Genomic DNA, 24,206 nt, shown 5'->3' with positions numbered 1-24,206 from the left:
GCCTGCAGTGCAATGAATGCACCCAATTCTTCTGAATTTCTACTTTCACGGCGGTGCGGGTGGCTAGTAGTACCTGACTGGGTTGTGTCTAGCGGGGCTCGAGGCTCTTAGTCTGTTGACAATTCCAGATCAGGACCCAGTCACCAGGTTGAATAATGTGTCCTGGGCCCTCGCTTTTGTCAGGTATTGCCTCATGCACCTGGTGATATAGAGTACGAAAGGTTTTAGTAAGAGTGTACAGATAATCCGTTAATACACGGTATTCAATGTCAGACAGTTTCTTAGGCCGCGGGACACCCCATACATTGGCAGGCCTCCCGAACACAATTTCATGGGGAGATAGCCCTATCCTGGTGTGGGCCGTTGTTCTTGTGGTCAGTAGGGCTAAGGGCAGAGCATCAACCCAAGCGACACCCGTCTCGGCTACTATTTTTCCCCTTTTAGTTTTTCACTTTCTGGTGGGCTTTACATTTAATCACATAAGGGTCAAAAGTTTTCCTTTGTGTCTCAGTAGGGAGTAGTGTAGCTAGGTTTAGCAAGTGTAGCTGAAAAATAAGCTACCTAACACTGGAGCTGTACACAAGGCATCTTTGAGTGTCTGAACGGCAGCCACATGCTCAGTTGTCCATGGAAAACCTTTCTCTGGCATGTCTTTAGAAGTGAGAGCTAAAAAGAGGTTTGACAATGGCCGAGAAGTTAAGGATTCATTGTCTGCAATAGGAAGTGAGGTCTATAAAGGCACGTACTTGTTTCTGTGTCAAAGGGGGAGGCATGGAGGTAATAAGGGCCACTCTGTCAGTGGTAAGTTGCCTTCCCTCCTTCGAGAGGAGATGACCTAAATAGGTCACTTTCTCTCGACAAAATTGCAATTTGTTCAAGGAAACCTTATGATTGTGGGAGGCAAGGTGGTGAAGCAGACGTACTGTTGCTTGTTCACAAAGTGGCGCAGAAGTGGCTGCAATTAAGAGGTCTTCTACATATTGCAACAGAGTGGCTCCTGCTGGGAGCGTCAGGGAGTCCAATTGATTCTTGAGAGCCTGACTTTAGATGCTGGGGCTTTCAGTAAAACCTTGGGGGCGGGCGGGTGCGGCAGAACCGGAAACTCCGCCCTCCAAGGGAGAAAAACAAAAAGATGTCTACTGACCGGATGTATGGGAATGCTGAAAAACGCATTCTTCATGTCGATAACAAAAAAATGAGTGGCTGTCGCTGGGACCATGGTCAAGAGGGAACAAATCCCGCAATATTTCATGGTAAACTACTAAGAGCAACTGGTTGTCTATTACTGCTAGGCAGGAATAAACGCTTTCAGGGCTTAATGGAACTATTGTCAGCATAAGACTGTTTCTTCACTTTCCTTATGCGCTAAAGACCGCAGCCAGTTATTTCCAAACTACTACCAACTTCTTTCGTATCATCTCTATACCATTTTTTATTTCGGCCAAGAATTTTTGTTCAAAAGTGACCCAGATCCATCATAAATGGCTTGCTTCCTAGAATGCATCTTAGCTTGGTACATGGTTTGATTTTCTAGAATGCATCCTACCTTTATTAACGGTTGGGCTTCCTAGAATATATTGCAACATCACACATGGTGTGTCTTCCCAGAATATACAGTTAATTGTTCATTACTAACAATTTTTTTTCTACTTTGCTTTTTCCCATCGGCTAATTTCTGCCTCCATTTAATGTTTCAAATCTTTCATTTGCCTTTCCTTTAAACTTAACAACTAAGACAGAAAGTGAATTGCAACCCACAAATCTAAATCTTTCTGAATATAGCATTGCCACCTCTTTAGTCAGGATGGTGAGAACGTCTATCCTAGTACATTCAAGAAAGTTATTTTCTTGACTGTTTACAGAAGAAACATACCCAATACCCTTATTAGTATTAATAACCTTAAGTGATAAATAATAGAGAGCTGAGAATCATTAAACGGCTCATCCATAGCATTAGCTAATTTCTTGAGCACTATAGAAAATACATTCACTTTTAGTCTCTTATTTTACAGTAACTTAAGGGATAGTTTGCATTGACGTATCTACGAACAATATTGCATTGGTCAGAAAAACTAGTCTTTTTATTAATGAATTCCACACGCTGTGGTCCACTCAAACGTTTGCACTTTCTATTTCAAAAAATCTAAGAGCTCTTTGTTTTAAAGGGTTTTTATTACCCAACGTACTGTCCTTTGTTTTCTACTAAGCACAGATATATTTTTCAAAAGCAAATGGCACAACTGGCTACGGAAGGAACTTGTAAAGCGACCTCTGTAATTCTCACCACTGAAAACACATTCTATGGATGGTCACAGCTCAAAATGCAATTGGAAAATGGGTAAAATGTTTTATGGCTGGAAAATGATTGCATTGCAGCTGCGTGGTCAATGGACTGCCACTGCATTTTATTTGCAGCCTGCACTACATTACCTCTGAACTTATAACAAAAGCAAGCGTTTGAAGTGCTGAAGCCCCAGGTACAATGGAAAGAAATGATTAAGTAGGAAATTATTTTAGACAGGCCTAACTAAAATCTGTCTCCGCTGCAAGGTAGTAGGCTCCCACATCTGTTTCTCACGATTTGTCACATACATAAAAGCAGCATGTAGTGCTTTGCTGATGATCTTAAAATATCAACTCGAATTATAAAGATATGTTTAACCAAGCTAGTACAGATGAACCCTTCACTGGGATGCAAGAGTACCTAGCAGGTCCTCTTTTTAGTTGCCCCATATTCCATTACCAACCATAGAAAAAAACATATCAATTAAAAGCAGCAGAAAGAAATACTCATTTTTTTATTTTGTATTCTGTCATAATCACGAAGCCATGTAATTTCCCAGCTTCTTGCAGAGAATAATATTTACTGAACTTGAATATACCACTGCCTGGAGGTTGCTGCAACTGTGCTTGTGATGTAACCAACCGAATGGCCCTGTTGCAAGGCCTCTAAAAGTAGCAGAACATGTGGTGTTGTTAAAAAAAAAAGGTGGAATGCTAATACAATAGAAACAACAAGGAGTCAATTCCCGAAGCAATAAAATTAGAAACAGGCAAAGCTAGCACAGACACTTAACATTTGTCAGCACTGAAAGGCTTTTGTTATTTCTCCCCGCCCCACCCTCTTCGCGGTTTCGCATTGCCAACAAAATCTGGGCTCGGATTGGCACGGGCATTTTAAAGTACAGATGAAAAAACATGCTTCATATATTTATGTGTCCCGCGGAGGGACGGGACAGAGGTCACTTCAGAGCATTTTGCAAAGGCGGGGAGAGAGGGTTACAGGTTAATTCGAGCAATATTAGCTATCTTAAGAATAATAAAAGTGTTAGTAAAGTAGATCATAGCAGTGGAGGAAAAGTGCTAAAAATAACGCATTTCACGGTAATTACCCGATATAGTGAGAATGTACCTCCAAATGCATAGGATTCTGGACAAAAAAATCTTTTAACCCCTTCGATGCTCATGACGAGCTCAGCTCGTCATGCAGTACACTGGTCGTGTGCTTATGACGAGCTGAGCTCGTCATGAACAATCGATTTCAAGCACTTTCAGCACAGAGGGGGAATTGCTGCAGCAGTGATAGTGTTAATATCAAAAGGATCCTATAAAGCTTGTTGTTGTACACAGAACTGGATTTTGTCTCTGAGAACTGGTCAAAACTAAATTATAAAAACAAAAAAAAGTGAGGAAGTGCATGACATCAATGTTCTTATGACATATCTCAAACTGGGAGCTAGGACTCAGAAGTCTGTGGTTTGGGCTTAGGCGACCTCTTCGCCCTACATTCCACTTCCCAATAAATAAAGTCACGGCAAGCAGAGGGAAAGGGGCCAAGTGGGCAAACATGCATGCATATGCAAACGCGGCTTTATCAGGCAGGCACGCATAATCCGCACAACGAGCAGCTTCTCCAATTCTCCCCGACTCTGTAAATCAAACACTGGCTTGTTTGCACTAACAAGGACGGTCAAGCGTGCTGAAACGTTATTGTCTCCCAAACTGCATTTTGCCTGCGCATAAAACCCTATGTTATTGTTTGGAATACAATGCAAAGCGTTATAAACCTGAAATGAAAGAAACTATTCAGCCATAAAACAGGTTTAAAAAAGGCTGTCCTTCCCCCAAAACAATGGCTCAAGATGTTGCTGTGGCCAGTATTAGCACTTTCTGAAGACTGCTGGCCATCCCCTCTTTACATCTATAGAGTGCCGACTTTAATTTTGTACAACTCCAGTTAAATGTGAATTAAGGATACTTTTGAAGACGGTCCGTAGTAGTGCGTCTTGGAGTATTTGGGCCACTGCAATATCAAATTTCTACAATAAAAAATATTAAGTTATGAGGGCTATGAAGTGAAGAGCAGAGTGTTCTAGATTTATTATGAGGACTACGAAGGGACAACTAGAGTGTTCTGGTTTATTCGTGTAGTGCAAAGTACACAAACCTTTCTTGGAACTTCTGCAAGAAGGGCATATTGCTTTGTTTCGTATATTTTACCCATAAGGAAAACATAATGGCAGAAGGGCCATGTTTAACATACATCGTATGGCCAGGGGTCCCTTCTGGAGGAAGCGGACAAGCCGCCTCCAGCTGGGAGTCCTGTGTACACATATAACATAATTTCTTGAACTTACTACTGACTGGCATGCTTAAAAACAGATAACATACACCAGCGGGTTTTAAAAAATGTACCTTGCTTTCTTGACTTTGGCAAAAATTAATAACAGCTTAGCTTTTGCGAAAGTCAATAACAGAATCATACAGGTTCGAGGCATGTGGGCTGCTGAATTCATATCTGTGCATAGATCGCCGCTTAGTGTTGGGTCCGGATGATTGCACATTGTTGTCCTGGAAGAGTCTTCGAAGGATCACGAGATAGGTGGCTCCTCCCCTGGACTACAGTGCGCATGGGCATCGACTCCATCCCCAGATTGTTTTTTTCCGCCATCGGGTTTGGATGCATATTTGTTAACTCCAGTTCAGAATCGATAAAAAAACCTTCCTTTTGGCCAAAAGGCCTTTAGTTATCGTCGGTATTGTCTTGTGATCGGTGCCCAGTTCTTGTTCCAGCTCTGTTCCCGGACCGGACGTCCAGAGGAGCCGCGTGGCTTTTCGGCACTGAAGGCCTGGTCGACGCCAGATGCCTTATCGACGAACCATCATGGAACAGAGCCCGTTCAAGAGATGTCCCGTTTGCAACTCAAAATATCCTCACATCGACGTCCACCCGGTGTGCAACAAGTGCCTGTCTCCGGATCACGATGAAGCCAGCTGTATGGCTTGTTCTCGTTTCTGCTCCAAGAAGACGATTCGACTTCGACGCGCAGCGCGCAAGGAGGCCCAGCAGACGGCACCTGACCCGGTGAACATCTTCGATACCGAGGATGATGAGTCGAGCAGGAAGTTCGAGAGAACCTGCTTGATCCTGCATCGGAGATCGACTCCAGTTTCAACGCTGATATTGAGATGGTGAATAATGAAGACGTCGTCGACGAGGTAGGAGACGTCGATGGGGCCTTTGGGGCCGTGGAAGATAGCTCGAGCGAGGAGCTAGGCCCGACCGGGGACCGAGACCAAGACACTTAATAAGGCTCAGGTCGAGGGATCGCCACATGGCCTTACCCGAGATCGTACACTTGGTTCTACAGCCTTGCCTCAAGGCCTGGCTTCGGACATTTCTAACGAGCCAATGGTTGACCGATCGAAAGAGAAAGCATCGGTGTCTACGCAACCGAAAGCACTGGAGGCAAAATCGAAAACAAAAGTGCGTATTGCTTTGGTCGGCTCGAAGTCCTCTGAACTATCGGCACCGACAAAGCAAAAAGGTGTTATCGACCCAGTGAGGTCGCTCAAGGGTGTCGAGCCGAAGACTGGGAACCCGAAAAAACTGGTCAAGGACGTCGACCCGAAAAAATCGGCGCCGAAGGCCGTCGACACATACAAAGGACTCGTAGCTCAGAAGGTTCTCGATCCTACGCGTCGACCAGACAAGGCTAAGAGCGGTACGAACCTCGAGTCCACGCCTGGCGGTGGCTCGAAGGAATCCATCGAGTCAACACAGCTGTCCGCCTCCTTTTCGAAGCAGGTGTCGGAATCGCTGAAACGCATTAAAGAGAAGGCTTCGACTGTCGGTCCGAAGGATACTCCACCAACGAAGCCTACCACTAAACCTCAAAAATAGTCGGCGCCCATCCAGTTCACGCTGCCGCCGAAAGTGGTACCTAAGGCCTTCGCCCCTAAGACGGCCGTCTAAGCGTCCAAGAAGGTGTCCACGGGGCCGAAGCCCACAACTGCGGAAGTGGTCACGGAGCATCGACAGCCTCCGCTTGAAGAGCAGTGGAGACAATTCATCGACGCAGACATGGGTAGACTTTCTATTTGCAAGCGAAAGATCGCCCCGGAACAGCCTATGGAGTCATATAAAATTCCATTAAAAAAGGATTCGACTACGTCACCCCTTCTTGTCGAACCTATATCACCACATGGCCAAGACACTGCTCATATCTCGCCCACTTACTCGGATGTGGAGACAGGGGAAGATGACAATGAGGAGTACAACTATCCTATAGACACTGATCCTGAAGATCACAATGAACCCTGGGCAGACGCTGCTGACCCAGGAGATCCACACACTGCCCCAGACAGTCATGTGTATGCTGTGAAAACCTCACCTACTGAAGACTCTGCGGCGTTTAATACACTTATTGAAAGGGCAGCCAAAAATCATGATGTCCAGCTCCATGCTGACCCTATTGAAGTGGATTTTTTGTTTGACACCTTCTCCACCTCAGAGAGAACTGTCAAGACTCTGCCAATGCTAAAGGGTGTCTTGAAACATGCTGGAGACATTTTTAAAGAGACCACGAGGGCCAGGGTGATAAACCCCATAATTGAGAAAAAGTATAAACCGGCGCCTGGGGACCCTACCTACATCAAGGGACAGTTGCCGTTGGATTCTCTGGTTGTTTCCAATGCCCGGAAGAGGGCAAACTCGCAAACAACGGGTGATGCTCCTCCCCCTGACAAAGAATCTAAAGTGCTAGAGGCATCAGGGAAAAGGGTGGCAGCTCAAGCGGCCAATATCTGGCGCATTTCCAACACTCAGGCACTCTTAGCCAGATATGACAGGGCTCATTACGATACTCTTGAAACCCTGTTACAACACTTGCCAGATGAATATAAGGAGGCAGCTGAGATGCTCATACAGGAAGGGAAGCTTATCTCAAATGCATCTATCAAGTGTGCACTGGACGCAGCAGACACCGCGGCCAGGGCGATTAACACAAGTGTGATGTTACGGCGACATGCCTGGCTGAGAATCTCCGGTTTCAAGCCCGAGATACAAACCACCATACTAAGGCAAGCCCGTCTGCGCCCGTCCGCGCCAGCTCCGGGCCTAGGGCCAGGTGAGGAAGTGTGGCTCACTGGTTAGAGGCGGCAGACCTGAGAGCAGAGGACGGCCCGGGACCGGGGTTCGATTCCCGGCGCGGCAGGTTTCTGGACCAGGGTCAGCGGACTCGATAATTCTCTCGCTTCGGTGCCCACTCTGATCAGCGATCACACTTGGCAACTCTGGGCATTAGCTTGCCTCATCTTCACTAACGGCCCCACCAGACCGCCGGGGATGCCTGGTCTCACCCTGGAGATACCCATTAAGGGACCATCTCTCAGGGAAGCCAGGAAGGGTTTCGCAGCGGTCGAAGCGCCTTGGGACCCTCCGGGTAAGTAGTGCGCTATATAAATGCCTATACATACATACATACAGCCACGCTGCCAGTCAGTCACCAGCCCCAAGAATCACGTGGACCAGCACACAGCTACTAGACCTAGGTAAGACATCCTGCTCGTCTCCCATCACCTGTAGCTTTCCCCTACCCTGCCCCTTCCGGCACAAATGCCCCAACTGTCCTTTCTCCCTCTGTCCTGACTGGACTCGTACTAGGAATAGTACACCAACTACCAAACAACCCCCCCCCCCCCCCCCACCAACACCTACTCCATGGGTTTGGTGAACTGTCGCTCTCTACCCAGTCACGCCAATGACATCTGGCTTCTACTGTCTACCTTAGCCTGGGACGCACTGTTCCTAACAGAGACATGGATTAAAGACTCCTCCAACCCTGACATCGCTCTAGCTCTACCCACTGATTACAGTTTCACGGGACTCAGCCGTGAAGGCTCCAAAACAGGAGGAGGAATCGCGGTGATTCTGAAGAAGCACCTGAAAATCACCTCAAGAAAAATCTCTAATATTAACCCCATTGAAGCTTTGTACTTCTCTATCACTGACTCCTCCACGGCCGTCTGCTCAGGGATCTTGGTCTATAACCCCCCGAACACCTCTCAATCGGCTGTCCAAGAGCTGTTGGCTGCAACAGCAGATCTCTCCCTCAAACATCCCCACTTCATGGTTCTGGGAGACTTCAACCACCACGTTGATGTAAGTAGCTGTAACCGCGCCTCCCAACTCCTCGAATCCATGCAAAACATCAATCTTACGCAAAAAGTAAAAGGCCCTACTCACAAAGCAGGCCATACCCTTGACCTTATTTTCTCGAACAGCGAGAAACTCCAAATCCTCCCTTCACTACCCCTACCATGGTCCGACCATTTTCTTATACCCTTCGAGCTACCCCTGACTCTAGCTACAAAACAAGAGTCCTCCATCAGATCTCAGGGCAGAAAATGGCACAAACTTACACTTGCTACCCTAGAACCAAATTACCAGAACCGTCTTAGCCCTCTCCCGGACGACCTCAACAAAGCTGTGGGCACACTAAATAGCGACCTCACGTCCGCCATCGAGAAAGTAGCGCCTCTTCAAAGCCTGTCCTCCCGTAGAAAACAACCATCGGCCCCTTGGTTTACGGAAAAACTACGGGCACACAGAAGCGTGTGCAAAAAGCTAGAACGACAATGGAGACAGAACTACGATACCGGAGCTAAAGCCCTTTATCGTCAAAGCCTTAAAGAGTTTCGTAAACTCAAACGCCAAACCATGAGCACTTACTTTTCTGAAACAATTGACAAAGCAAAAAACTCGACCAAAGCCCTATTCAATATAGTGAAAGAATTCACTCACCCCAGCGCACTCTCGACCCCTGTGCCCATGTCACAGACACTATGTGAAAACGTATCCAACTTTTTTGAAGAAAAAATTGCCAACATAGCGGCAGCAATCCTTCAGAAAGATTCCGATACCACCAAAGACCCAATCCCCAATAGCACTCATGCGTTTACCTCATTCCAACCACTTAGCAAAGAACTTGCTCTAAAACTATTTCTGGAATGTAAATCTGGCTCACCTCTGGACCCAGCCCCAGCTCTTATCATGAACGAAATTGCCCCCATCATCATTAACCCCCTACTTGACATCTGGAACTCCTCACTACTCACTGGGGTTGTTCCCGCAGCCTGGAAACACGCCATGCTGATCCCTCTCCAAAAAAAACCGGCATCGACCCTTCCTGTCTAAATAACTACAGGCCAATATCACTTCTACCCAAACCCGCAAAAGTTCTGGAAAAAGCTGTCCAAAAACAACTGTCACACTACTTGGAATCCAACTCCCTATTCCACGACACCCAGTCAGGTTTCAGACCGGACTACAGTACCGAGTCGGCGCTACTCGAGGTATCTGAATCGATCCGCGAATGCACGGACAAGGGAGAGGAGGCCATGCTAGTCCTCCTCGACCTATCCGCAGCGTTCGATACCATCTCGCTCGAAAAACTCCTGACCCGCCTACAAGAAGTTGGTATTAGCGGACCCCCACTTGCATGGATAAAATCCTTTCTCACAAACAGAATACAGCAAGTGATGCTAGGACCTTTTCTCTCCTCCAAAAAACAGTTGATCTGGGGCGTCCCACAGGGCTCTGCCCTCAGCCCGCTCCTTTTTAATGTATACCTCAAACCTTTGGCCAAAGTTGTAGAATCCTGGGGCGTCAAAGTAACCTTCTACGCTGACGACACCCAACTGGTGTTCTCCTTCAAAGAACACACTGAAAAATCTTTTACCAACTTCCGCCTCTGTATGCTCAACATCGCAGCCTGGATGCCCGCCAACAACCTGAAACTCAATACAGACAAAACCGAGGTACTGTTCTTCAATCAAAAATCGCCTATACCCTCCAACCTCTGGTGGCCGTCTGAACTCAACCCCCCCCCCCAGAACCAGTTCAAACCGCACGCAACCTTGGCTTTCAATTCAACACCTCCCTCTCCTGCAAAACTCAAGTCAACAAAGTCACCTCAGCCTGCTTCGGCAAACTCCGAATGATAAAAAAAATCATCCCATACCTCCCAATGGAGTCCCGCAAAACGGTGGTCCATGCCCTGATTACCGCTCATCTGGACTATGCCAACAGCCTATGCGTAGGCGCCCCCACTTACCTCATCCACCAACTTCAAAAAGTCCAGAATGCGGCGGCCAGGCTTGTCTGCAATGTCCCCTATCGCCATTCCATCACACCCCATCTAATCAAACTTCACTGGCTACCAATAAAACTCCGTATCCAATTCAAGGCCTTAACACTGGCCTTCAGAGCGCTCAATGACAGAGGCCCATCCTACCTACGTCACAGAATGAGGTTTTCACAAGCACCAAGAAACCTGAGATCTAATCATCTTCGCCTCATGATCTGCCCCCGCTTTCGCCTCACACGTACAGGGGGAAGGGCCCTGGCAGTAACAACCGCCAAACTATGGAATCAGCTACCCACTGAACTAAGATTCCTGACGTCCGAACCCCTATTTAGAAAAAAACTAAAGACCTGGTTATTTTCACAGATCTAAGACCCCTCTGTACTTCCCCACCACCCTCCTGAGACTATGTCTTCAGCGCCGGGACACCTCCGTCGGAGGTAGCTGCGCGCTCTACAAAATTCAAAATAAAATAAAATAAATAAATCAGCCTGTAAACCCTGATCGCTTATTTGGACTAGAGGTGGACACCACCTTGGAAAAAATGAAAAAGGACACTGAGACTGCAAAGTCTATGGGGGCTCTACAGTCGCAGCAGTTCATGGGTGGTTCTTTTCGTCGCTCAAACAATAGAGGAGTTTCCAGAGGCCAGCTGTCCCAGCAAACACAATATAGTAAGGGAGGCCCGCAGACCACCTACGCCAAACAAAGTAGAGGTGGCTACCGTGGAAACAGCGCCATGGGCAGAGGTCGTGGAAACAACAGCTCCCGATCCTCCACCACTAACAAACAGTGACGCCTTGTCACTGCCCCCCGACCATACCACACCGGTCGGGGGGAGACTTTAACAGTTCCTGTCAGTCTGGACATCCATCACTACAGACAGGTGGGTGAGGAAGCTTATCCAGTACGGTTATTGTCTGGAGTTAACATCCACTCCACCCAACATACCCCCAAGACACCGTCCTATGTCCACAGAACATTTGCACTTATTGCAGCAGGAGGTGGTCGTCATGCTGCAGAAAGGAGCAATAGAGCTCGTACCGGTGGAGGAAAGAGGTACAGGGGTGTACTCGCTGTAGTTCTTGATCCCAAAAAAGGACGGGTCCCTCAGACCCATACTGGACCTCAGACCCCTAAACCAGTACATTCTATCAGAAGACTTTCACATGCTCACATTGCAACAGGTTTTACCGTTACTCAGTCAGGGAGATTTCCTCGCAACATTAGATCTGAAGGATGCATATTTCCATATTCCGCTACACCTGTCACACAGAAAATACCTCAGGTTCACCATTCAGAATCAGCATTATCAATTCAAGGTCCTCCCTTTCGGAGTGACGACGGCACCCAGGGTGTTTACAAAGTGCCTGGCGACAGTGGCTGCACACCTACGGAGACGGAACGGTCAAGTCTACCCTTATCTGGACGACTGGCTTATCCAGGCGAAGTCGGCCAAGCAGTGTGCCGCCCACATGTCCCACACCATTCCCCATCTTCACGATCTGGGGTTTTAACTGAACTATCCAAAGTCTCACCTGCAGCCCGCCCACGTACGGCAGAATCTGGGCGCGACAATAGAAACTCTGGCGGCCAAAGCACAGCCAAATTCAGTGAGGATCAACAGCATGCAATTGCTGATACAAAAATTCAGACCACAACACTCGCTTCCGGCACGAGTGTTCATGCAGTTGATAGGCATGATGGCCTCCTGCATCTTCATAGTCCCGCACGCGAGGCTACATATGCGTCCGCTTCAGGAGTGCTTAGCACGTCAGTGGAATCAGGCTCACGGACAGTTGAAAGACCTAGTGTTGGTGACCGGTCGTGCATACAACTCTCTGCATTGGTGGAATCCACAAAACCTTTGCAGGGGCCGACCGTTCCAGGGGCCTGTGCCTCAGATTATTCTGACGACGGACGCATCTCTCCAGGGATGGGGAGCTCATGTACTCCACTACACAGTGCAGGGGCTATGGACAGCGCAGCAGCTGAGGGTGCACATCAACCTTCTAGAACTGATGGCTATCTTCATGGCAATGAAAGCATTCAAAGTATATCTGTGCAACAAGGTCGTGTTGATCCGGACGGACAACATGACTGCCATGTACTACATACAAAAGCAGGGAGGTACACACTCTACACAGTTGTCTCATCTGGCTGAGAGCATGTGGAAGTGGGCCATTCAGAGGAACATCTTCCTCATGGCGGAACACCTCCCGGGCAAAGACAATCAGATGGCGGACCTGCTCAGCAGGCACAGCCACCAAATGCACAAGTGGGAGATACACCCATCAGTACTCCACCCGTACTTTCAGCAGTGGGGTCATCCAGAGATTGACCTGTTCGCCACAAAGGAAAATGCCAAATGCCAAAGCTTTGCCGCCAGGTTCCCACACCCACATTCGCAGGGCAATGCGATATGGATGAACTGGTTTGCGTACGCTTTTCCCCCAGCACCTCTAATACCGCGTGTGGCACGCAAGCTGAAGCAACACTCGATGACACTCATCCTGGTTGCTCCGACGTGGGCACGCCAACCATGGTACACCACGTTTCTAGAACTATCCGTGGTACCGCATTAAAGGCTGCACCTCACACCCAGGCTTTTGACGCAGAGCCATGGCGACATTCAGCATCCAGATCCGCAACAGCTCAACCTGGCGATCTGGCTCCTGAGGTCTTAGAATTTGGCTACCTCAACTTGCCTCCTGCCTGTATGGATATCATAAGGGAGGCAAGAAAGCCCACCACCAGAGCATGTTATGCGGCAAAATGGAAGCGGTTTGTCATTTATTGTGCAGACCACAACATCAACCCGCTAGACGCATCTACTCACGTCATCATTTGTTATCTGTTACATCTATACAAATGCAATCTGGCCCATGCTTCCATTCGTATACATTTGTCCGCCATAGCAGCTTATCTCCAAAACAGGCAGCATCTCTAGCTTTTCAGAGTGCCTGCCATTAAAGCCTTTCTGGAGGGACTCAAACGAGTTATTCCTCCACCACACCCACCTCCTGAATGGAACCTAAATGTGGTCCTCACCAGACTGATGGGTCCACCTTTTGAGCCTCTGCACTCCTGCGAGATTCAGTTCTTGACGTGGAAAGTAGCTTTCCTGATATCAATCACATTGCTGCGACGAGTTAGTGAACTCCAGGCACTAACTATCCAGGAGTCATTCATACAGATTCAGTCCAACAGGGTGGTTCTCCGCACTAACCCTAAGTTTCTTCCTAAAGTGGTTTCACAGTTCCATATCAATCAGACTATAGAACTGCCAGTGTTCTTCCAGAATCCTGAGTCAGTGGCAGAGAGAATGCTCCACACACTAGACGTCAAAAGAGCTCTAATGTACTACATAGATAGGACAAAAGATTTTCGGAAAACAAAACAACTATTTGTTGCCTTTTCGCCACAACACAAAGGCAACCCCAATTCCAAAGCAGGTATAGCCAGGTGGATCGTTAAGTGCATTCAAATTTGGTATCAAAAAGCCAAGCGCACTTTAACGGTTCCCCCACGGGACCACTCCACCCGAAAGTTGGGGGCCTCCATGGCTTTCCTTGGAAATATTCCTTTAGAAGACATATGTAGAGCAGCCACATGGTCTACCACACACACATTTACAAAACACTACTGTGTAGATGTGCACTCCAAACAGCAGGCAGCTGTAGGGCAGGCTGTTCTAAAAACACTTTTTCAAACTGCTGCAGCTGGCACAGGCGGCCGCCGCTAATGGAGGGACTGCTATGTATTCTATGCACAGATATGAATTCAGCAGCCCACATGCCCCGAACCGAATATGCTACTTACCAGTTTGCATCTGTTCTTGGCATGTAGGGCTGCTGACATTCATATCGCCCGCCCTCCTCCCCGGTGCCTGTAGCGGTTGCAGCACTCAGAATTACTCTTAGCATGGTCATCACTCACGGTGTTACACTCCATCTTTGCCACAATGGCTAAAAACAATCTGGGGATGGAGTCGATGCCCATGCGCACTGTAGTCCATGGGAGGAGCCACCCATCTCGTGATACTTCGAAAACTCTTCCAGGACAACAATGTGCAATCATCCAGACCCAACACTAGGCGGCGATCTATGCACAGATATGAATGTCAGCAGCCCTACATGCCAAGAACAGATGCATACTGGTAAGTAGCATATTCGACTTGGTGGGTGATCAGTCCACCCTTACCTTATGGGGGTAGTTATCTTCTGCAGATGTAGGGCTGTGTCATTATTTGCTAGGGGACTCCAGCGAAAAAGTGGCTGAGACCGGGTGGGGAGGAACAGCGGGCGAGTCGTTCGGCTTACCAGATTGCAAGAATCCCTCGGGTAGGGTACCTCCGTCGAAGTCTTTCCGTGCACCCCCTCACATCCACCGGGCCTGACCTTCGTGCATGTGGATTCCCTGTTCAGGCTCCATTTGAAGAACCGGAATAACCCACTTACTGGGTCTCGGCGGCTAAACCGCCCAAGTCTTCCATACCCTCCATACTTAGTAAAAAGAGACACAGGAGCCTTCGTCTGCAGGAGGAACCCGCATATATTCAAATAGCCCAGGCTATGGAACAGAGTCCCAAGCTCGTTGGAAACGAGACAGACGAGGCTGCTGCTTTAATCCGCAGCTTACAAGCCATTTATACTTTTTCATTCCAGTCCTTTGGCTGTTAGTTCATTGTTCAATCCGAGCAGTGTTTGCAGTTGATAACCAGGTTCAGACTACATTTGTAGATGGTGACCTGGTCAAGGCTTGGTACACAAATTATTGTTCACTTGACTTGATCAAGGCTCAGTCTTTCAGGTCATTGATTAATCACCCTGATCAAGGTCCAGCAGGCCACATAACCTGATCATGGTGTCTAGGATGTTTACCAGGCTGGGAGCAGGCAGGAGATGGAAAACAAATCAATTACTCAGGGTGTGAGTGTCTCATGGCTTTCAGTTGAACTGCAAAGAACAGGGGGGTTGGGTGTCCGACAGTTCCTACGCAGAATTGCAGGCTGCAAGATGGCTGTTGTCGTGTTAGTTAGATTTTTCTCAGGCATCAGCAGAAACGACCAGGTGGGTCGTGTGGAAGTGTTTGACACGAGATGGCAATGAAAAAAACAATGGAGTCCCGGTACAAATGATGCCGATCAGAAGAACACTTTTCCTCACAGCGCTAATGGAATGGCATGTATGTTGCCAAGGATGGAATTTCAGCAGGTAAACATCCGAGAGGTATGCAGTAACCCACTGGGAGAATTTAATCGAATTGAAGGAGTGTGAGCAGCGGTACAGGTCCCAGAGTGCGGTGTGCAGCCACGCCCGGCTGGGCAGGGTTTAAATGAACATCACGAGTGTAATTACGCTTTCCGCTGCTACTCCTCACAGAGCCATCCCGTGAACAAGGCCAAGAACGCTTGAAACGCGTGGGGGAACTATTGGTAGACTGTGCTGTGTCCGAAAAAGCTGTTTGTTATTGCTGCCTTGTCAATAAAGAAGTTTTTACACGCCATGTGAGGCATCTTCAACGAAGGGAGTTTGCATTTGGATATGTTAGCGGCCTTCTCAGGTGGCGAAGATGTCCCCCTGCGGACGAGCCGGTCAGGCGCTGTCATGAAAACAGCGCTAATGGAATGACGTGTATGTTGCCAAGGATGGAATTTCAGCAGGCAAACATCCGAGAGGTATGCAGGAACCCACTGGGGGAATTCAATCAAATTGAAGGAGTGTGCACAGCGGTACTTGTATGCAAAGGACTTCAGGTCCCAGAGTGCATAGTGCAGCCATGCCCGGCTGGGCAGGGTTTATATGAACATCACGAGTGCAATTATGCTTTCCGCTGCTACTCCTCACAGAGCCATCCTATGAACAAGGGTGAGGATGCTTGAAACGCATAGGGGAACTATTGGCAAGACTGTGCTGTGTCCGTAAAGCTGTTAGTTATTGCTGCATTGTCAATAAAGAAGTTTTTACACGCCATGTGACGCATTTCAACTGAGGGAATTTACATTTGGATATCCGCCTAAACTTGAGAACTGCCCAGAGTTCTCTGTTTCTTTTTTGCATAATTTATGCGTCACTCTGTGCCTGAAAGGGTCTTGTTTTTATATATATATATATATATATATATATATATATATATATGTATATAATATATAATATATATATGTTTTTTACCCTACCACGGAGTGCCGGATGATTTTCTAAATCCAAACATAGGGAGATCTTATGTACGGGATATATATATATATATATATATATATATATATATATATATATATATATATATATATACAGCTGCAGGTTTAACGTCTTTTAAACCCAAGTCCACGTTTCAACCGATAATGCTCCACAATAACATTGACGTTTATCATGACTTGGTGGTGAAGGAGCTAAAACATCTGTGTATATTGCCACCAACAGTAGACGTCACAAAATTACAAAACAAAATTGGAGCTATATTCAACTAGTTAAAAAATTGAGCGCGGACAACAACATATTGGTGTGACAGGCGGACAAGGAGGGAAATGTTGTGCTCTGGCCCCGTAAGTTGTATTTGGAGGAGGCAGAGAATCAACTGAATGACATTTCCTGTTACAGAAAGAGCAATTGGCCTACCTTAAGAGCAACATGGGGGGACCAAATAGCGAAACTCCAGGCTTGGAGGAGCGGGGGAATTATCACTGAGGATGAATTTTGATTAATGAAAAAAGAGCATCCAGTGGTACCATCCTTTTACTTAATCCCCAAAGTACATATGGACTGTAACAAACCACCTGGGCGCCCAATAATATCTGCCATTGACAGTTCTCTGGAGAATGTTTCTAAGTACATAGATTTCTTCTTACAGGATTGGGTTAAAGGACTGGGGTTGTATGTACAACATTCAACAGACTTCATTCGTAAAACAGAACAGTTGGTGTGGGGTCTAGACTTTTTGCTTATGACCCTCGATGTATCATCGTTATATACCTCTATTGGACACCGAGATGGTCTCAAGGCGATTGAACATTTCCTGAACAAACGTCCTATATATTATGGGGTGCATAACAGGATGCTGTTGTCCATGGTTCAAATGTGTCTAGAGCAGAATTTCTTCTTGTTTAATAATCAAATCTACCAACAAGTAAGAGGTGTCGCCATGGGGGCCTGTTTCTCCCCCAGCTACGCATGTTTGCACATGGGGCTATGGGAGGAACAGGTCCTGGCGGGGGATCTGTGCATAATCATGGAGCAGCATGTGGTCACCTACATCAGATATATAGATGATTTATTTTTTGTTTGGAGGGGGACGGAGGAGGCAGCAATTCAGTTTGTCAACAGGCTGAATGTTAACAGCTTAAATCTACAATTTACATCATGCATTCATGCAGGGACTGTCAATTTTCTAGACATGGAAATCTATGTTGAAAATAACCGCATACAAACTAAACTATTCAGAAAGCCCACTGCGGGTAATACCATCCTGCAAGTCACCATCCTCGCCACCTGATACGGAGCATCCCCTATGGTGAGATGTTGCGTATCAGGCGGATTTGCAGCAGTGATGAAGAATGCGAGTTGCACAGGAGGCGAGTAAGTGTAGATTCCTTGCTAGGGGATATTCCAAGGCCATAATTGAGGCTGCCCAGAGAAGAACGCAGCTCATATTCCGAGAAAATGCACTTATCCCTAAAAACAAGGAGGTTGATACAACCCCGGCTGGGGAAGTAATCAGACCTCGCATGATTGTAGCGTATAGCCGGCAACACTCAGCCATCAGAAAAATATTTAATCAGAATTGGAACCTCATATTGGGGGATCCAATCATTGGCAATAAAGTGTTGAACAAACCACTCCTCACATTCAGGAAATCAATATCTATGGCCAAATCATTGGTCAAAAATACCTTGGAACCACAAATTTCGACCACTTGGAAGGCCCTAGGCAGCGGCTTTAGGAAATGTACACAATGTAAGGCGTGTAAACACAGGGTCAACAAGACTAAATATGTTGTCCCATTCTCAGAAACACCCAGAGAAATTACCAAACGCCTGAATTGTAAAACAGACTATGCGGTCTATGTGCTGGAGTGCACTTGTGGACTCAGGTATGTGGGTAGTACTCGCCTTCCGGTCCACAAGCGTGTGCTCCAGCACATTAGAGCTATAAACAACAAAGATCAGGCCTACCCTGTGGCTAGGACTTTGAACACGAGCATAGTTCCAATCCCATGCATCTGTCTTATTATGTAATTGATTCAGTTTGGTCAATGAAGAGAGGTGGAAATCGAGATGCGAGGCTTCGCCTTCTCGAAACGAGATACATCTTGGAGCTAGACAGTAAGCAACCTTATGGGCTGAATGCAACAGAGGATCTATATACTTGTTTGTAAATTGTTCACGATTTGCTACTTTATAGACCTCATCCGCATTGAATCCTAGTTGGGTGTTCCTGTAGTGTTTACAACAATGTAAGGATATATTAATAACCTTGGTAAAACGTAGTCAGGAATATCCCACAATCTGATTCACAACAGCACATAATATTTAAGAGTTGTTTCTGGATTCAGTATGGTATTTGTTTGTATTTGATGAATTTTTTCTCAATATTTAGGTGCCGGTTTTACCTCACATGTTGATTTAATGAGCTTTGCAGTAAAGAGGGCAACCCCGGAGCGGTATCTGGGGGATCTATCATTACCTCTATTTTTGAAAAATAGTTTTGTCAATTTTAATCAGCACTTGCACTAGCACTTTTGAAAAATTAAATTTTGCACTTCTTTATTTGCCGATAGTAAGAAAACAACTGAAAAATGAGAGCATTTTTCTTAGGGTCTTAGCCTACTGGGGCTCAATTATTTACAATGTTCACTGTACATTCGTGGATGTGAAATTAGCAGTGAGACCAAAAAATCGTATGATTTAGGTGGATGTCAGATTTTATCATCCCTACTCATTGTTTTACCTGTATTTATACAGAGACAGATATCAGAGTTTTAAAATATTTAAATACGTATTTATATATTTTATATTTTGGTCGTATGTGCATCTAACATTGTATTGTGAAAATGCATTTTGATGTAAACACATGTGAATGAAGTATTTTTTCCATGTTGTTACCCATTTTGAAAATTGCGCTTAAGCACTTAACATTGGGTCTGTTCTTTCGTCATTCAATTCCAGGGCTGATGCGGCTGCTTCAGTTTATGTGGCGAATTTACTTATATATATATATTTTACAGGGATGTGAAATTACTATAGCCCGACGCCCAGGACATATTGTTTGGGGTCAAGGGCAACAAGTTTTCATGTGCATTTTGTCCTTGTGACAAGTAGACCCAAACCTCTACAGAACAAACCCTTTGGCTGCCGGTTTACAGTACCACATAATGAATCAGGGAAGGACATTGTCTGCAGTTTAGGTAATATTTGTATACATGTGTTAATGCTGTTCGAACTTGTATTTATGGTTCATTAATGCAAAGACTTTGTTAGGGTGAGCGCTCTAAATAAATGTAGTAAGCTCAGACTGCACTACTGATAGTGGTTATAGTATAAAAATGTGTTCGAGGCATGTGGGCCACTAAATTCATATCTTGTGCATAGATCGCCGCCTAATGTTGGGTCCGGATGATTGCACCTTGTTGTCCTGCAAGAGTCTTTTGAAGTATCACGAGATGGGTGGCTCCTCCCCTGGACTACAGTGCGCGTGGGCATTCTCTCCATCCTCAGATTGTTTTTTCCGCCATTGGGTTCGGATTTGTTCCGTGACTCTCGTCCGGAACCTATAGGAAAAACTTGTTTTCTTCAGGCCAAAAGGCCTCTTTAAGCGTCGGAATTGTACTTCGTTCGGTTCTGAGTTACTTTATCCAGTTCCCGGATACTTGAGCAAGTGTGCTCCCAGTTTTGTAGGCCCGATCGAAGATTGACATCGACGATGGAATTCCAGGCCCCATTTAAGCATTGCCCGGTCTGTAACGCGAAGTATCCTCTCTCAGACGTGCACCCTGTGTGCAACAGATGTCTGTCTCCAGACCACGACGAGGAGAGTTGCTTGGCCTGTTCGAAATTCAGGTCGGAAGAGCCGAGCGCTCTTCCACGTGAGGCGAGACTACCGGCGCGGAGATCGTGGGATGTGGAGGATATCTTCGAGGATGGGGACAACGAAGGCGTCCAAGAGGAGGAACCGGAGCACTTCTCCGACCCGGCCTCCTGTCATGATTCTTATTACGGAGAAGAGGTAGACGATGAGAACATCGAAGACGATGAAGCCGTCGAGGTAAGAGACGACGGTATGGCCATTGGAGCCGCAGAGCGATGAGCAGGACCTAACTGAACCTTCCTGGGTCAAAAGTGACACTGTCTTGTCAAAGGCTCAGGTCGAAGCATCGCCGGAAGGCCTTAGCCAAGATCTTTATGCTCATTCTACAGCCCCGCAATCTGGCCCGGCTAAGAATATTTCAGAGCCTTCGGTGGGTACGCCTTCGAAAGCGAAACCGAAACTGACTAAAGACAAATCGAAACCGAAACTGAAACTGGTAAAACCAGTATTTGTTTCGCAAAGCCTCGTTCCATCGGATCCTAAGAAGGCTCAGCGTGTCATTGCCCCTTCGGGGTCACAGAAGGGTGCCAACCCGAAGATCGGTACATCCAAGAAGGTGCCAAAGGCCCAAAGAGACTGAGCGACGTCATCTGAGGCTGCCCTCGGGGGCGTGGACACTGAAGACGGACTTGAGTCGCAGCCGCCCCTCAGTCCGAATGCATACAAGTTGATGCTGGTGAAGGTTCTCGAAGATGAGCACAAAATGGCCGCGTTGGAACGTGACGCATCAAGCCGCGGCCATTTTGGGCATCCCAGCGCAACACCTGGCTCGAAGTTGGCGATAGCCGTGAAAAAAGTCAAACAGCCATCGGAGCCTCCACCTATAGTTTTTGGACTGCCTCCGACTGTAAGACCTAAAGCGTCTAAGCCGGCACAGGGCACCGACCCTGGTAAAATGATGTCAAAACTTAAGGGAACGACCGCCACTCCTGAAGGCGTCTGTTCCACTCCACCTTCTTCTGAAAGCTCAAAGAAGTTGTACATTGACTCTGCAACCGGAAGACTCACCCTTTTCAAACGGAAGATCTTGCCGGAGAAGCCGATGGAATCCTATCAAATTCCACTCAAAAGGAAAAGAGACTCTGCTACCTCGCCAGTCCTTTTCGAGCCCGTAAGGCCTTATGGACAAGCCTTTACTCATTCCCCCACACGCACTGAGGATGGAGGGGGGGATGACCAGAAGGACAAGCAATTCAACTATCCTGATGATTCTAATCAGGATGACTCGCAGGATGTGCTCGAAGATCAAGGCACGGCGGACACCCAGTCTTACCAAGTGAAGACAGCCCCCGCAGAGGATACTGCGGTGTTCAACGCTTTAATTGAAAGGGCAGCGTTGAACCATGATGTGGTCATGCATGCGGACTCAGTTGAGGAGGACTTCCTGTTTGATACCTTCTCTACGTCGGACAGATCAGTAAAGACGCTGCCGATGCTGAAGGGTGTCCTTAAGCACGCCAATGACATTTTCAAGGACACATCAAGAGCAAGGGTGGTGAACCCACGTATTGAAAAGAAATACAGGCCTGCTCCTGTGGACCCTACGTATATTAGGGGTCAATTGCCATTGGACTCTTTGGTTGTCTCCAATGCCCGGAAGAGGGCGAACTCACAAACAAGTGGTGATGCTCCTCCCCCAGACAAAGAATGTAAAGTGTTAGAAGCCTCTGGGAAGCGGGTTGCTGCGCAGGCAGCGAATATTTGGAGAATAGCCAATACACAAGCTCTACTGGCTAGATAAGATAGGGCTCACTATGACACCCTAGAGCAATTGTTGCAACACTTGGCTGATGCATATAGAGAGGGGGCGGAAATGTTGATTCAGGAAGGGAAACTGATATCAAACGCTTCTATCAATTGTGCCCTAGATTCAGCAGACACTGCGGCCAGGGCCATTAACACTAGTGTAATGCTAAGGAGGCAGGCATGGTTACGAATTTCAGGGTTTAAGCCAGAAATACAAACAAGTTGGCTCAATCACCCTGTTAACCCAGATTTCTTGTTTGGGCCTGACGTTGACACGATTCTTGAGAAGATCAAGAAGGACACCGAGACGGCTAAGTCTATGGGGGCCTTGCAGTCTCAACAGTTCAGAGGGGGTTCTTTTAGTCGCTTAGGTAGTAGAAGGCCGTCAAGGGGGCAAACATCTCAGCAAACACAGTACAATAAAGGTGGTGCACAGACCACCTTTAACAAGAACAATAGAGGTGGATACCGTTGTAACAGCGCCAAAGGCAGAGGACGTGGAAATAATAACAGCAGGTCCTCAGCAAATACCAAACAGTGACGTCTTGTCACTGCCCCCGGACCATATAACACCGGTCGGGGGACGACTCCAGCAGTTCCTGCTAGTCTGGGAAGGCATTACCACAGACAGGTGGGTGAGGCAACTTATCCAGTACGGGTATTGTTTAGAACTGACATCCACTCCACCCGACATACCACCAAGACACCATCCTATGTCCGCAGAGCACTTAACCTTATTACAGCAAGAAGTGGCCAGCATGCTGCAAAAAGGGACCATAGAATTGGTGCCTCTAGAGGAGCACGGAACAGGGGTGTACTCTCTCTATTTCTTGGTCCCAAAGAAGGACGGGTCTCTCAGGCCCATTCTGGATCTGAGACCCTTGAACCTATAAATCCTTTCAGAACATTTCCACATGCTGACTCTGCAGCAGGTCCTGCCATTGCTCAGTCAGGGGGATTTCCTGGCAACTCTGGATCTGAAGGATGCATATTTCCATATACCCATACATCAGGCACACAGGAAATACCTCAGGTTCACTATACAGAACAAGCATTATCAGTTCAAGGTGCTACTCTTTGGAGTGACCACTGCTCCCAGAGTGTTCACCAAGTGCTTGGCGACAGTGGCGGCACACCTTCGGATACAACACATTCATGTCTACCCTTACCTGGACGACTGGCTTGTGCAAGCGAAGTCGGCCCAGCAGTGCGCCAGCCACGTGTCCCGCACAATTCATCTTCTGCACAGTTTGGGATTTTCTCTGAACTATCCCAAGTCGCATCTTCAACCCGCTCAAGTACAGCAATACTTGGGAGCGACGTTGGACACTTTGACCGCTACAGCCCAGCCGAACTCAGTGCGAATCGACAGCATGCAACTGCTGATTCGCAAATTCAGGCCACAACACTCACTACAGGCGCAAGTGTTTCTGCAGTTGATAGGCATGATGGCCTCCTGCATCTTCATAGTCCCGCACGCAAGACTGCACATGCGTCCGCTCCAAGAGTGTTTAGCAAGACAGTGGAATTAGGCTCAAGGACAATTGAAAGACCTAGTGTTGGTGACCGGGTGTGCGTACAACTCTCTGCCTTGGTGGAATCCACGCAACCTTTGCAAGGGACGACCGTTCCAAGAGCCAGTACCACAAATAGTGCTCACGACGGACGCATCCCTCCTGGGGTGGGGGGGCGCATCTCCTTCATTATACAGTGCCGGGACTATGGTCGGATCAACAGAAGAAGATGCACATCAATCTGCTGGAATTGATGGCAATCTTCATGGCACTGAAGGCTTTCAAGATACATCTGTGCGGCAAGGTCGTGTTGATCCGGACGGACAACATGACGGCCATGTATTACATTCAGAAGCAGGGAGGTACTCACTCTCCACAGTTGTCACACTTGGCTCAGAGCATGTGGAAGTGGGCCATTCAGAGGAACATTTTCCTCATGG

The 24,206-nt window shown here is 47.2% G+C and overlaps 1 protein-coding gene across 1 annotated transcript in view; it reads left to right on the top strand.

Annotated features, from left to right (window-relative positions):
• LOC147730242 (multidrug and toxin extrusion protein 2-like) overlaps window positions 1–24,206 on the top strand; it is an 832,471-nt gene that overhangs the window by 279,626 nt on the left and 528,639 nt on the right. The window lies entirely within an intron of this gene.

The sequence above is a fragment of the Lissotriton vulgaris genome, chromosome 2_1 (genome assembly GCF_964263255.1).
Source record: "Lissotriton vulgaris chromosome 2_1, aLisVul1.2, whole genome shotgun sequence".
Classification (NCBI taxonomy): Eukaryota; Metazoa; Chordata; class Amphibia; order Caudata; family Salamandridae; genus Lissotriton; species Lissotriton vulgaris.
Note: the sequence above shows the minus strand (reverse complement) of the source record. Positions and strands in the feature narration are given on the sequence as shown.